The sequence below is a fragment of the Molossus molossus genome, unplaced genomic scaffold, assembly GCF_014108415.1.
Source record: "Molossus molossus isolate mMolMol1 unplaced genomic scaffold, mMolMol1.p scaffold_m16_p_11, whole genome shotgun sequence".
NCBI lineage: Eukaryota > Metazoa > Chordata > Mammalia > Chiroptera > Molossidae > Molossus > Molossus molossus.
In genome coordinates this window covers 34,287,600-34,299,631 of record NW_023425346.1, presented here as the reverse complement: position 1 = coordinate 34,299,631, position 12,032 = coordinate 34,287,600, and positions in this window count along the sequence as shown.

Below are 12,032 nucleotides of genomic sequence, written 5' to 3'. Positions count from 1 at the left end.
ACTAGATGACTGACAGGTATAACAAATCCACTTTGCGTGGTGGATGTTGCTCTGGTCTGCGGCAGGAAGTGACTCAGGTCAACAAGGAGTGGGCTTATTCTCTTTGGTCAATTTTTCTAGTTTCACTGTCTATAATGACCTTTCCTCACAAGTCTACCAGGCTCTTTCCTTTATTTGACCCTTTACTTAGGGTAGAAGGAAGAGATGTAGTGTAGCACCACCCTGTGGGAATTGGTATGTGGGGGGCCAGTGCAAGAAAATGCTGATATTCTGGCTCTTGCTATTATTGTCAGTAATACAGTCTTTTATCTCTGACCCAGGAGTCTTGTTCTTCTGTCAACGCCCATGAAATTGTGGTAGGCTAACTTGTTAGGTTGCAAGTTGGATAAAATCTGACTCTTCGTCTCCTGACATTTCTGTCATAAGCCTCTGTGTGTTCTCCTTTCTTTGCCCAGCCATAAAATATAAGTGTTTCCCAAAGTTCTGCCTGTGGCTTACTGTTGTTTTCTTCTTTCATTCTTTCCTTGGGTGATCTTGTTTAGTCTCATGTGTGTATTTCTAAATGATAGAGAATGCCTTCCAAATATGTATTTCCAGCCTCGGTGTCTCCTCTGAGCTCTGGATCCCTATATACAGCTCTGATGCTCAGGGTACCTCCAACTTAAGATGTACCATACTAACAGCTTGTACCACTCCTGCCTGGGCCTCTACCTCCAGGGTCTCTACCTCAGTTGGTGATGCAGGCATTCAGCTAGGCACTTGGGCTAAGAGTTGGGTTTTGACTCCTATCTTCCTCTCACCTTCCCATATTTTAATCACTAGTATAACTGATTTTCCTTCTTCAATCATATTCGCTTCCACCTTTATTATTACTACTCCAGTTTGACCCCTCACTATGCATGACTTGGGCCACTACACTTATATGAGTCAGGGATTTCCAGAGAAATATATATAAAATCTATCTATCTATTATCTATCTATCTATCTATCTATCTATCTATCTATCTATCTATCTATCTATCTCTTTCTATGTATCTCATCTATGTAATCTATTTACCTATCCACCCATCCATCTCTATTAGGAGAAAGATGGATAATTGGATAGATAGATGGGTAGATTTATCATAAGAAATTGGCTTATGTGATTATGGAGGCTGGTAAACCCCAAATCTGCAAGGGGGCTTAGTGGTGTGGGAGACCCAGGAAGAGCCACTATTTTAGTTCCAATGTTGTCAGGTAGTTAAATTCTCTTGCACTTGAGGGAGAATTTGTCTTTTTATTCTACTCAGGCTTTCAATTGATTGCATGAAGCCCACCCACATTATGAAGAATAATCTGCTTTACTCAAGTCGACTGATTTAAATGTTAATCTCATCCAAAAACACCCTCACAGAAACACCCAGAATAATATTTGACCAACTATCTTGGCATCTCGTGGTCCAGGCAAGTTGATACATATAATTAACTATCACAAATAGGCTCTTAAGCGGTCTCCTTGTTTTCAGTTTTGTTCCTTTCAAATTTGTCCTCCAAAGTCATCTATCTACAAATCAGACCACGTGACCCTCCCCCTTTCAAACTTTTCAGTGCTTCCATAGTACCTCTAGAATAAAGTCCACCCCTAAACCTGGCTGAACATTATGACATGTTGTGTTATGATTCCTTGGACACACTAAGTCAGGACCTCTGTTTTCTAACTGGAATTTTCTTCTGCTCCCCTTGGACTTGGCCAGTTCCCACCACTGACTGACACATAACTCAAGGGTAAGCCTTATGAGGATTTCTGGTTCTCCCAGGCTAATGTTGTGTCTCTCTCCTGTGCATATGTGGTTCCTATTTCTATTACTGCTTTGCTACACTACATTAGAAACAACTGTTTGTTAACCCAAACATAGGACTGACAAACCAATCTCTTCTGTAAGGGAAAAGACTATATCTTATTTATCTTTGTAATCTTGATGTCTGCATAGAGTCTGACATAGAGTTGCTCAATAAATGTTGAGTGATCATCTGACTGATTTCAAGTCCACAAATACTCCACATTGGAGTGGGATGGAGGAGATAAAGAAAGAGAAAATAGAAATCTCTTTTGGTGAAAAAAAAAGATCAAAACTTAAATCCACCACGAAGTTTCAAATTCTTTTGGGAAAGTGACTTTTAAACAACTAAGAAAATCAAGAGCTTCTTATTGAACACTAAGAATACCTGGAGAGCCCTGGCTGGTTTGGCTGAGTGGTTAAAGTGTCGGCTATGGACAAATGAATCACGGGTTCAATTCCAGTCAAGGGCACGTACCTTGGTTGCAGTTCATCCCTGGCCCTGGTTGGGGTCGTGTGGGAGGCAACCAGTTGATGTGTCCCTCTCACATCGATTTCTCTCTCTCTCTCGTTCTCTCTCTCCTCCTCTCTCCCACTCTATCTGAAGATAAATAGAAAAATATCCTTGGGTGAGGATTAAAAAAAAAAAGAATACCTGGAGGATCAGAGGCTGGCTGTGTCTTTCTTCATCATTATCATAAAGTCAGTTGGCACTTCAAAAATTATTATTAATCCTAAATTGCAAATTGAGATAAAGAAAAACAATGATTGGTGCCTTTATATGTGTGTCAGGATGTAGGATGTTTCATTTTTCTTTTATTAAAATTTTTATTTTCTTTATTGATTTCAGAGAGAGGAAGAGTGAGGGAGAGAAAGAGAGAAACATCTATGAGAAAGAACATCAATTGGCTACCTCCTGCATGCCCCCCACTGGGGATTGGGTCCAAAACCTAGGCATGTGCCCTGACCGGGAATTGAACCAGTGACCTCTTGGTGCCTGGGTCGATGCTCAACCACTGACCCACTCTGGCTGGGCGATTTTTTGAAGCTATTAAGTATAGATGAAAAAAATACATCTAATTTCTAACAAACATTCTTTTATCCAATCTCACAGTAGCTTTCCCATGTACTTTAGCTGAATCATCTATTGATTACAAAGATTGGTATCACCAAATAGCAGGCTGAATATCAATCCTGAAAGCTCAATAACTAAGGTTCTTCGCAGGACTCTCACAATTGGAATTTAGAAGCTTTTATTCAAAATGACTCAAGATAAAATCTGCACATTTGTCAAAACTTGTGTGCAGACATGGAAACTTTTCTTCTGTCCAAAATGAAGAAGATAGTTTTGTTCTCTCTTAGTCAGTGTGTGGGGAGTGCTAAAACTTCTTGTTGATAAAATATTTATACAGCAGTATTTTCAAAGTTATAATTATGATGGTGGTGGTCAACACATTTATACAAAATTAAACAAGGCCAGGTGGGAGTGTAGTTAAATATCTTCTTAGAAATTTTGGCAAGTTGCAATGGAGATTAAGATTCTAAGTTATTTTATTTTATTTATTTATTTATTTATTTATTTATTTATTTATTTTCTTTTTCTTTTTTTATTATACATGTTATGTTCTGTGTAAATAGGATACACCAAAAGGTCTGACAAGATTCTAAGTTATTTTAGAACAGGATTCAATACTTCATTATTTTTCAACCTTTTTGTAATTGTAATTGGGGAACCATACAAATAACACAAATGTTAAGATGATCTCTGTAGATATTTGTTTGGCTTGCCAGTATCAATACGGCTTCTTTACCTTTATTTCAGACCTCATGCTTAACTAAATGTTATTATTTGCATTTTGATATATACACTGGGATTTGTTAGTGGCAAAAATACTTTTATAAATAAATTAGAAGAAATTTAAAACATGTTTCCTTTATGTATATAAACATCTATTGGCACAAATAACGTCGTTTCCTCAGTAGTACTTGAACACTATGACAGAGTTTCATAATGTGCAACAAGGTAGCATTAAATTAGGCAGACAGTGCAAGGAGGCTTGATTAGAGATCTCTTAGACAATCCTCCATGGGGCTGAGGTCCTTCTGAGGAATTTCTAATAAGGATTGAGATTTCCACCCGGCTGGTGTGGCTCAGTGGTTGAGCATTGATCCACGCACCAAGAGGACAACAGTTCAATTCCCAGGCAGGGCATATGCCTAGGTTGTGGGCCCGATCCCCGTGGGAGGCATGCAGGAGGTGGCCAGTTGATGTTCTCTTTCATTGATGTTTCTATCTCTCTCCCTCTCCCTTCCTCTCTCTCTAAAAATAAATAAATAAATAAATAAATAAATAAATAAGAAAAAGAACTGAGATTTCCTTTCTTTGGTTTTCAGATCAACCCTACCTGACAATAGAAGCCCATAGACCCTTAAATGTAAAGTTGGCTGGTGCAAGTGGCTTAAAAGAATTCACTTTGATTTTTGAAGCCAAATTGTACGATTGGCTTTTAATCATGCATTTTAAAAGGCTCCTACCAAAACCCCTTACGAAACTTCAGCTTCTGTCTGCCTGACCATCCCCCACATGCTTGGGGAAGTTGGCTTCCCTCACTTGTCTAGGACGCCCCCTTGTCTGCCTGGCCACTCCTGGTATATCAGATTAAACTCAGCTGCCTTACTGCAAGAGAGGCCTGATGTTCTCTCTTTGCGAAGCATGAAGCAGTAGGATGCAGACTTGACAAATGCCACCACATTGCCATCTGCTGGGTCCTGCTGATGAAAGGTTTCTCTTTGGCTGGACTGATGATAAGAACCCAGTTTCCTGAGGATCTGAGGCTGCCAAGCTGTCTACTGCCCACCTTGACTCTAAACCATCATTATGCCCTGTCTAGATTGCTGAGAAAGATTAATGTTCCTTCTTTGGCTAGAGGTACTTCCTTTCTTTCCCACTGGATTTGAGAAGCTTGGAGGAGGCATTAAAACTTGCTTGTCCGTTTATCATTTTCTGTAACCCGTGTTTCTGTGTGAAGGTGTACTTCCCTAGGCGGAAAAGAATCTGCTTTTGGCCTCACCTTGGACTAGAAAATTCATCTTAAATAGGCTAATTCTCTTTGCCTTATAAGGTTATTGTGATCTCATCCTATTCATTATCTAATTTCTCAGTCCTTTTCACAGTGGGTCAGCTCTCTCCCTTCTGAATCCTATGTACACATGACGTCAGAAGTCAGATAAATGAGTACAGGTTAGCTGCGGAAAAGCAAAGCTCGATTTCTTTAGTAGAACTTAATTCCTTTTAAAGCTGTTATTCTCACTTTGCAGTGGAAAACTATCTTGTCGCATTTATGCATTCTAGTCAACTATATTTTAAATGTTTCTTTGGTATAAATGATTACAGTCAAGATTACACATCACTTTCTCTTCATGTAGCTGTTCACAGCTGCCTCTCCCAGTCTTCCCTTTCCCTGTTCATAGTCTTGCTTCGACTTCAAGGGGCTCAAGTTTTCATCACCCTGGCAGGGGAAGGGAGAGGGACTTTGTTTATGGGGATGGTGTGTGTTGTGGCAACAAACTGCTCCTCTCTCTTAATCTCATTTCTCACCCAGGTGCCAATGCAGCCCAGCTATTGATGCCCATGGTTGAGTCTAGAGACATGAATGACATTCAACATTGCCTCTTTTGTGTGTCACAGTAGATGATCTTTGGTGTCTAGCTGGTGCCCTTTATAGCGTATTTCAAAAGATGAAGGCAACTTTGCTTCTCTTTTCCTCCTTTCAAAATTTCACTAGTGTAGTTCTCTTTATTCTTCTGGCTGGCCTCTTTTGGGGCTAGCAAGCAGAATCATCAAGGGCCTACTCTAAGTTCACAAAAAAAACCTAGTGATCTCCACTCTACCAGCCTTGCTGCCTAGGAAACCCGAGGTGATGCTGATGCTTGCCTAGTTCTGCCTAAACCTGTTCCTCTTCCTTCCCCTTGTTCACCCTTTTCCCATGCTCTGCTCAGGATCCCACTGGGTCCACTGCTCACCAGAGAAGTGCTTGTAATCCTTCCTGTCCCGAATCACCCTCATACTTGTGGGGAAATTCTCTCAGGAACACACTCTTTTTGGGATTAGAGTAGAAAGTGAGGAGAAAGTTGTCTCAAATACAGTTTTTACTCTTTTTATCCAGTGTGGATTTCCTACTTGTTTTATATTTTGTCCTCTGGAAAAGAAGGCTAGGAGCAGAGAACAAATCTTTTTCATATCCTCTCCCTGGCTGTTCTTATCTTACGCCTGGCTAAGTGTGCATCGAATAGATTATAAACTGAGTCTGTGTGTGTGTGTGTGTGAATGTTGAATGTTTGTTTTGAAAGTGGAAAGTTGGGACTTCCAGTCAAGATGGCAGCATAGGTAAACGTGGTATCGTGTCCTCCCACAACCACATCAAAGTTACAACTAAACTACAGAACAACCATCATTCAAAACCACCTGAAATTGAGCTGAATGGAAATCCTACAACTACGGAATTAAAGCAGCAGCCACATCCAGACTGGTAGGAGGGGTGGAGACGGACAGGCTGGTCCCACACCCATGTGTGGTGGATAAAAATCAGGAGGACACCTCGTCTGGGGAGGTCCTCCCTGAGGACTGAGGGGTTCCCATCCCACACCAGGCACCCTGCTCAGGGTTCTAGTGCCAGGAAGAGAAGTCACCATAACGTTTGGCTGGAAAAACCAGAACTGAGGCTCATGGAGGCTGAGGTGGCTGGAGCCCGAGGCAGCAATTCTTAAAGGGCCCGTGCACGGACTTATCAGACTCTCTCCCTCTAAGTTTGTAGGGGAGGCAGCTTGAGGGGTGCCAGAGATATACAGGGAAGAACTGAGCTGTTTGGCATTGGAGTGAGGGCTAGAGAGGAGGCTTTCTCCAGGACAAACATGCTGTCAGAGGCCTTTGTTCCATTGGTGAGCCCTTCCCTGAGACGGCAGACAGACACCATATCTGGGACTCCAGCAACCTGGCTCACACTGGTAGCCCCGCCCTGGTGACTTGCTGAGGCCCCACCCACCCAACTTTCAGGCCCACCCAAGCTGTTGCCACTTGCTTAACTATAGGATTGGCCTGTCTTGGATCCTGCTTTAGGTTTTTCTAAATTCTTTCAAACAAGCAGCATCTGGTCTCAGATAGCCCCATACCTCTTGTTAAGTTATACACAGAAACAAACACAGGGAGGCAGCCAAAATGAGGAGACAAAGAAACAGGTCCCGAATGAAAGAACAGAACAAAACCCCAGGAAAAGAACTAAGCGAAATGGAGATAAGCAACCTAACAGATGCTGAGTTCAAAATGCTGCTTATAAGGATGCTCAATGAACTTAGTGAGAACCTCAGTGAACTTAGGGAGGGCCTCAAGAGCATAAAAAAGGACCAGTCAGAAGTGAAGGAGGCACTAACTGAAATAAAGAATAATTTACATAGATTCAATAGTAGAGTAGGTAAAGCCAAGAAGCAAACCATCGATTTGGAATATAAGGTATCAAAAACACCTAATCAGAACAGCAAAAAGAAAAAAGAATCCAAAAAAATGAGGATAATGTAAGGAGCCTCTGGGATAAATTCAAGCGTGCCAACATTCGTATTTGGGGGTGCCAGAAGGAGAAGAGAGAGAACAAGGAATCAAAAACTATTTGAAACAATAATGCCAGAAAACTTTCCTAACTTGGTGAAGGAAACAGACATACATGTCCAGGAAGCACAGAGAGTCCCAAACAAGATGAACCCAAGAGGCCCACACCAAGACACATCATCATCAAAATGCAGAATGTTCAAGACAAAGAGAGAATCTTTTTTTGTTTTCTTAATTTTATTTTTGTATTTTTATTTATTTATTATTATTTTTATATTTATTTTTTTGTTACAGATATTTCTCCTTTTTCACCCCATTGGCACCCCTCTCCCCACCCCGCCCCTGCCCATCCCCGACTTAGTTGTCCATGTCCGCTGGTCATGCATACATGCATGTAAGTTCTGTGGTTTATCTCTTCCCACCCCACCCTCCACCCCCTCTTCTGAGGGATGTCAGTCTGTGCCCTACTTCCATGTTTCTGGGTCTACCATATTCCTCAGACTGTTATGTTCATTATATTCCGTATATAAGTGAGATCATGTGGTATTTGTCTTTTTCTACTTGGCTTATTTCACTTAGGATAATACTTTCCAGGTCCCTCCATGTCGTCTCAAAGGATAAGAGATCTTTCTTTTTTTTTTTTTTATATGAATTTTTATTTATTTTTTTGTTACAGATATTTTACCTTTTTACCCCATTGGCACCCCCCTCCCCACCCCGCCCCTGCCCCATCCCCGACTTAGTTGTCCGTGTCCATTGGTCATGCATACATGCATATAAGTTCTGTGGTTTATCTCTTCCCACCACCCCACCCCCCATACCCTCTTCTGAGGGATGTCAGTCTGTGCCCTACTTCCATGTGTCTGGGTCTACTGTATTCCTCAGACTGTTATGTTCATTATATTCTGCATATAAGTGAGATCATGTGGTATTTGTCTTTTTCTGCTTGGCTTCTTTCACTTAGGATAATACTTTCCAGGTCCCTCCATGTCGTCTCAAAGGATAAGAGATCTTTCTTTCTTACTGCTGCATAGTACTCCATTGTGTATATGTACCACAGCTTTTTTATCCATTCGACTACTGGTGGACACTTGGGCTGTTTCCAGATCTTAGCTATTGTAAATAGTGCTGCTATGAACATGGGGGTACATATATTCTTCCTGATTGGTGTTTCAGGCTTCTTAGGGTATATTCCCAGCAGTGGGATCACTGGGTCAAATGGAAGTTCAATTTTTAATTTTCTGAGGTAGCACCATATTGTTTTCCATAGCGGCTACACCAGTCTGCATTCCCACCAGCAGTGTATTAGAGTCCCCTTTTCTCCACACCCTCGCCAACACTTGTTGTTTGATGATGTGTTGATGGCGGCCATTCTGACAGGTGTGAGGTGATACCTCATTGTTGTTTTAATTTGCATCTCTCTGATGATTAGTGATGTTGAGCATTTCTTCATATGTCTCTTGGCCATTTGTATGTCCTGTTTGGAGAGGTGTCTATTCAGCTCCTCTGCCTATTTTTTAATTGGGTTCTTTGTTTTCCTTTTGTTGAGTTGTATGAGCACTCTATATATATTGGAAATTAACCCCTTATCTGATACATCATTGGCAATGATGTTCTCCCATACAGTGGGTAGCCTTTCCATTTTGATGATTGTTTCTTTTGCTGTGCAGAAGCTTTTTAGTTTGATGTAGTCCCATGTGTTCATTTTTTCCTTTGTTTCTGTTGCCTTAGGTGATGTATCAGTGAAAATTCTGCTCCGTATGATGTCCGAAATTTTGTTGCCTACATTTTCTTCTAGAATTCTTATGGATTCATGGGTCACATTTAAGTCTTTTATCCATTTTGAGTTTATTTTTGTGTATGGTGTAAGTTGATGGTCTAGTTTCATTTTTTTGCATGTAGCTGTCCAATTTTCCCAACACCATTTATTAAAGAGGGTGTCTTTACTCCACTGTATGCTCTTGCCACCTTTGTCAAATATTAATTGAGCATATTGCCTTGGGTCCATTTCTGGGTTTTCAGTTCTGTTCCACTGGTCTATCTGCCTGTTCTTGTGCCAGTACCAGGCTGTTTTGATTACAGTGGCTTTGTTGTAAAATCTGATATTTGGTATTGTGATCCCACCTACTTTGTCCTTCTTTTTCAAGATTGCAGTGGCTATTCGGGGTCTTTTTTGGTTCCATATGAACTTTTGAAGTATTTGTTCTAGTTCTGTGAAATATGTCGTTGGTATTTTGATGGGAATTGCATTGAATCTATAGATTGCTTTGGGTAGTATGGACATTTTAATGATGTTAATTCTTCCAATCCATGAACAAGGTATGTGCTTCCACTTTTTTATATCTTCCTCTATTTCTTTTTTCAATGACCTGTAGTTTTCTGCAAATAGGTCCTTTACTTCTTTGGTTAAGTTTATTCCTAGGTATCTTAATTATTTTGGCGCAATGGTAAATGGGATTGTTTTTCAGTTTCTCTCTCTGTGAGTTCATCATTGGTGTACAAGAATGCCGTCGATTTTTTGACGTTAATTTTGTATTCTGCTACTTTGCCAAATTCATTTATTAAGACTAGTAGATTTTTGATGGAGTCTTTAGGGTTTTCTATGTATAATATCATGTCATCTGCAAATAATGACAGTTTCACTTCCTCCTTTCCAATTTGGATCCCTTTTATTTTTTCCTCCTGTCTGATTGCTGTGGATAAGACTTCCAGTACTATGTTAAATAAGAGTGGTGAAAGTGGACATCCCTGTCTTGTTCCTGTTTTTTTTTTTTTTAATCCTCACCCGAGGACATTTTTCCATTTTTTTTGTTCAGATAGAGTGGGAGGGAGAGAGAGGAAGAGAGAGAGAGAGGAACATCGATGTGAAAGGGACACATCGAGTGGCTGCCACCCGCTCGACCAACCAGGGCCGGGGATAAACTGCAACCGAGGTACATGCCCTTAGCGGGAACCAAACCCGGGTCTCTCTGGACCGCTGGACGACGCTCTAACTGCTGAGCCAAACCGGCCAGGGCTTATTCCTGTTCTTAATGGAAATGTTTTTAGTTTCTGTCCATTGAGTATGATGTTGGCTGTACGTCTTTCATATATGGCCTTTATTATGTCGAGATATGATCCCTCTATTCCCACATTGCTGAGCGTTTTTATCAGAAATGGATGCTGGATTTTGTCGAATGCTTTTTCAGCATCTATTGATATGATCATGTAGTTTTTATTCTTCATTTTGTTTATGTGGTGTATCACATTTATTGATTTGCAAATATTGTACCAGCCTTGCATCCCTGGAATGAATCCCACTTGGTCATGGTGAAAAATTATTTTGATGTATTGCTGGATCCGATTTGCTAATATTTTGTTCAGGATTTTGGCGTCTATGTTCATCAGGGATATTGGCCTGTAGTTTTCTTTCTTTGTAGTGTCTTTTTCTGGTTTTGGAATTAGAATTATGCTGGCCTCATAGAACAAGTTTGGAAGTCTTCCTTCTTCTTGAATTTTTTGAAATAGTTTGAGGAGGATGGGTGTTAGTCCTTTTTTGAATCTTCGGTAAAACTCCCCCGTGAAGCCGTCTAGGCCTGGGCTTTTGTTTGCTGGGAGAGTCTTGATTACCTTTTCAATTTCCTTAGTTGTTATTGGTCTGTTCAAGTTTTCTATCTCTTCCGGGTCCAATTTTGGGAGTCTGTGTTTCTAGAAATTTGTCCACTTCACTTAGATTGTCGAATTTGTTGCCATATAGTTGTTCATAGTAGTTGTTAACGATCTTTTGTGTTTCCGTGGTGTTGGTTGTTACTTCTCCTCTTTCCTTTCAGATTTTGTGTATATTTGGGTTCTCTCTCTTTGTTTCTTGGTGAGTCTAGCTAAGGGTCCATTAATCTTGTTTATTTTTTCAAAAAAAAAGTTCTTTGTTTCATTGATTCTTTGAATTGTTTTTTTTTTGTCTCTATGTCATTGATTTCTGCTCTGATCTTTACTATTTCCTTCCTTCTACTTGCTCTGGGGTTTTCTTTTTGTTTGCTTTCTAATTCTTTAAGTTGTGAGGTTAGACAGTCAATTAGAAATTTTCTTGTTTTTTGAGGTAGGCCTGTAGTGCTATGAACTTCCCTCTCAGAACTGCTTTCGCTGTATCCTGTAGATTTTGTGTTGTTGTGTGTTCATTTTCATTGGTTTCCAGGAAGTTTTTAATTTCTTCCTTGATCTCCTCGGTGTCCCATTCATTGTTTAATAACATGCTATTTAGCCTCCATGTGTTGAAATGTCTTTGCATGTTCTTGTTGCAATTGATTTCTAGTTTCATGCATTGTGATCTGAGAAGATGCTTGATATGATTTTAATCTTCTTGAACTTGTAGAGACTTAGTTTGTGTTCTACCATGTGGTCTATCTTTGAGAATGTCCCATGTGCACTTGAGAAGAATGTGTATTCTGTAGTTTTGGGGTGTAATTCTCTGTAGATATCTATTAAATCCATTTGGTCTAGTGCTTCATTTAGAGTCTCTGTTTCCTTGCTAATTTTTTGTCTAGAGGATCTATCCAGTGCTGTCAACGGGGTGTTGCAGTCCCCTGCTATGATTGTATTGCTGTCGATTTCTCCTTGAAAGTCCTCTAGAAGATTTTTAA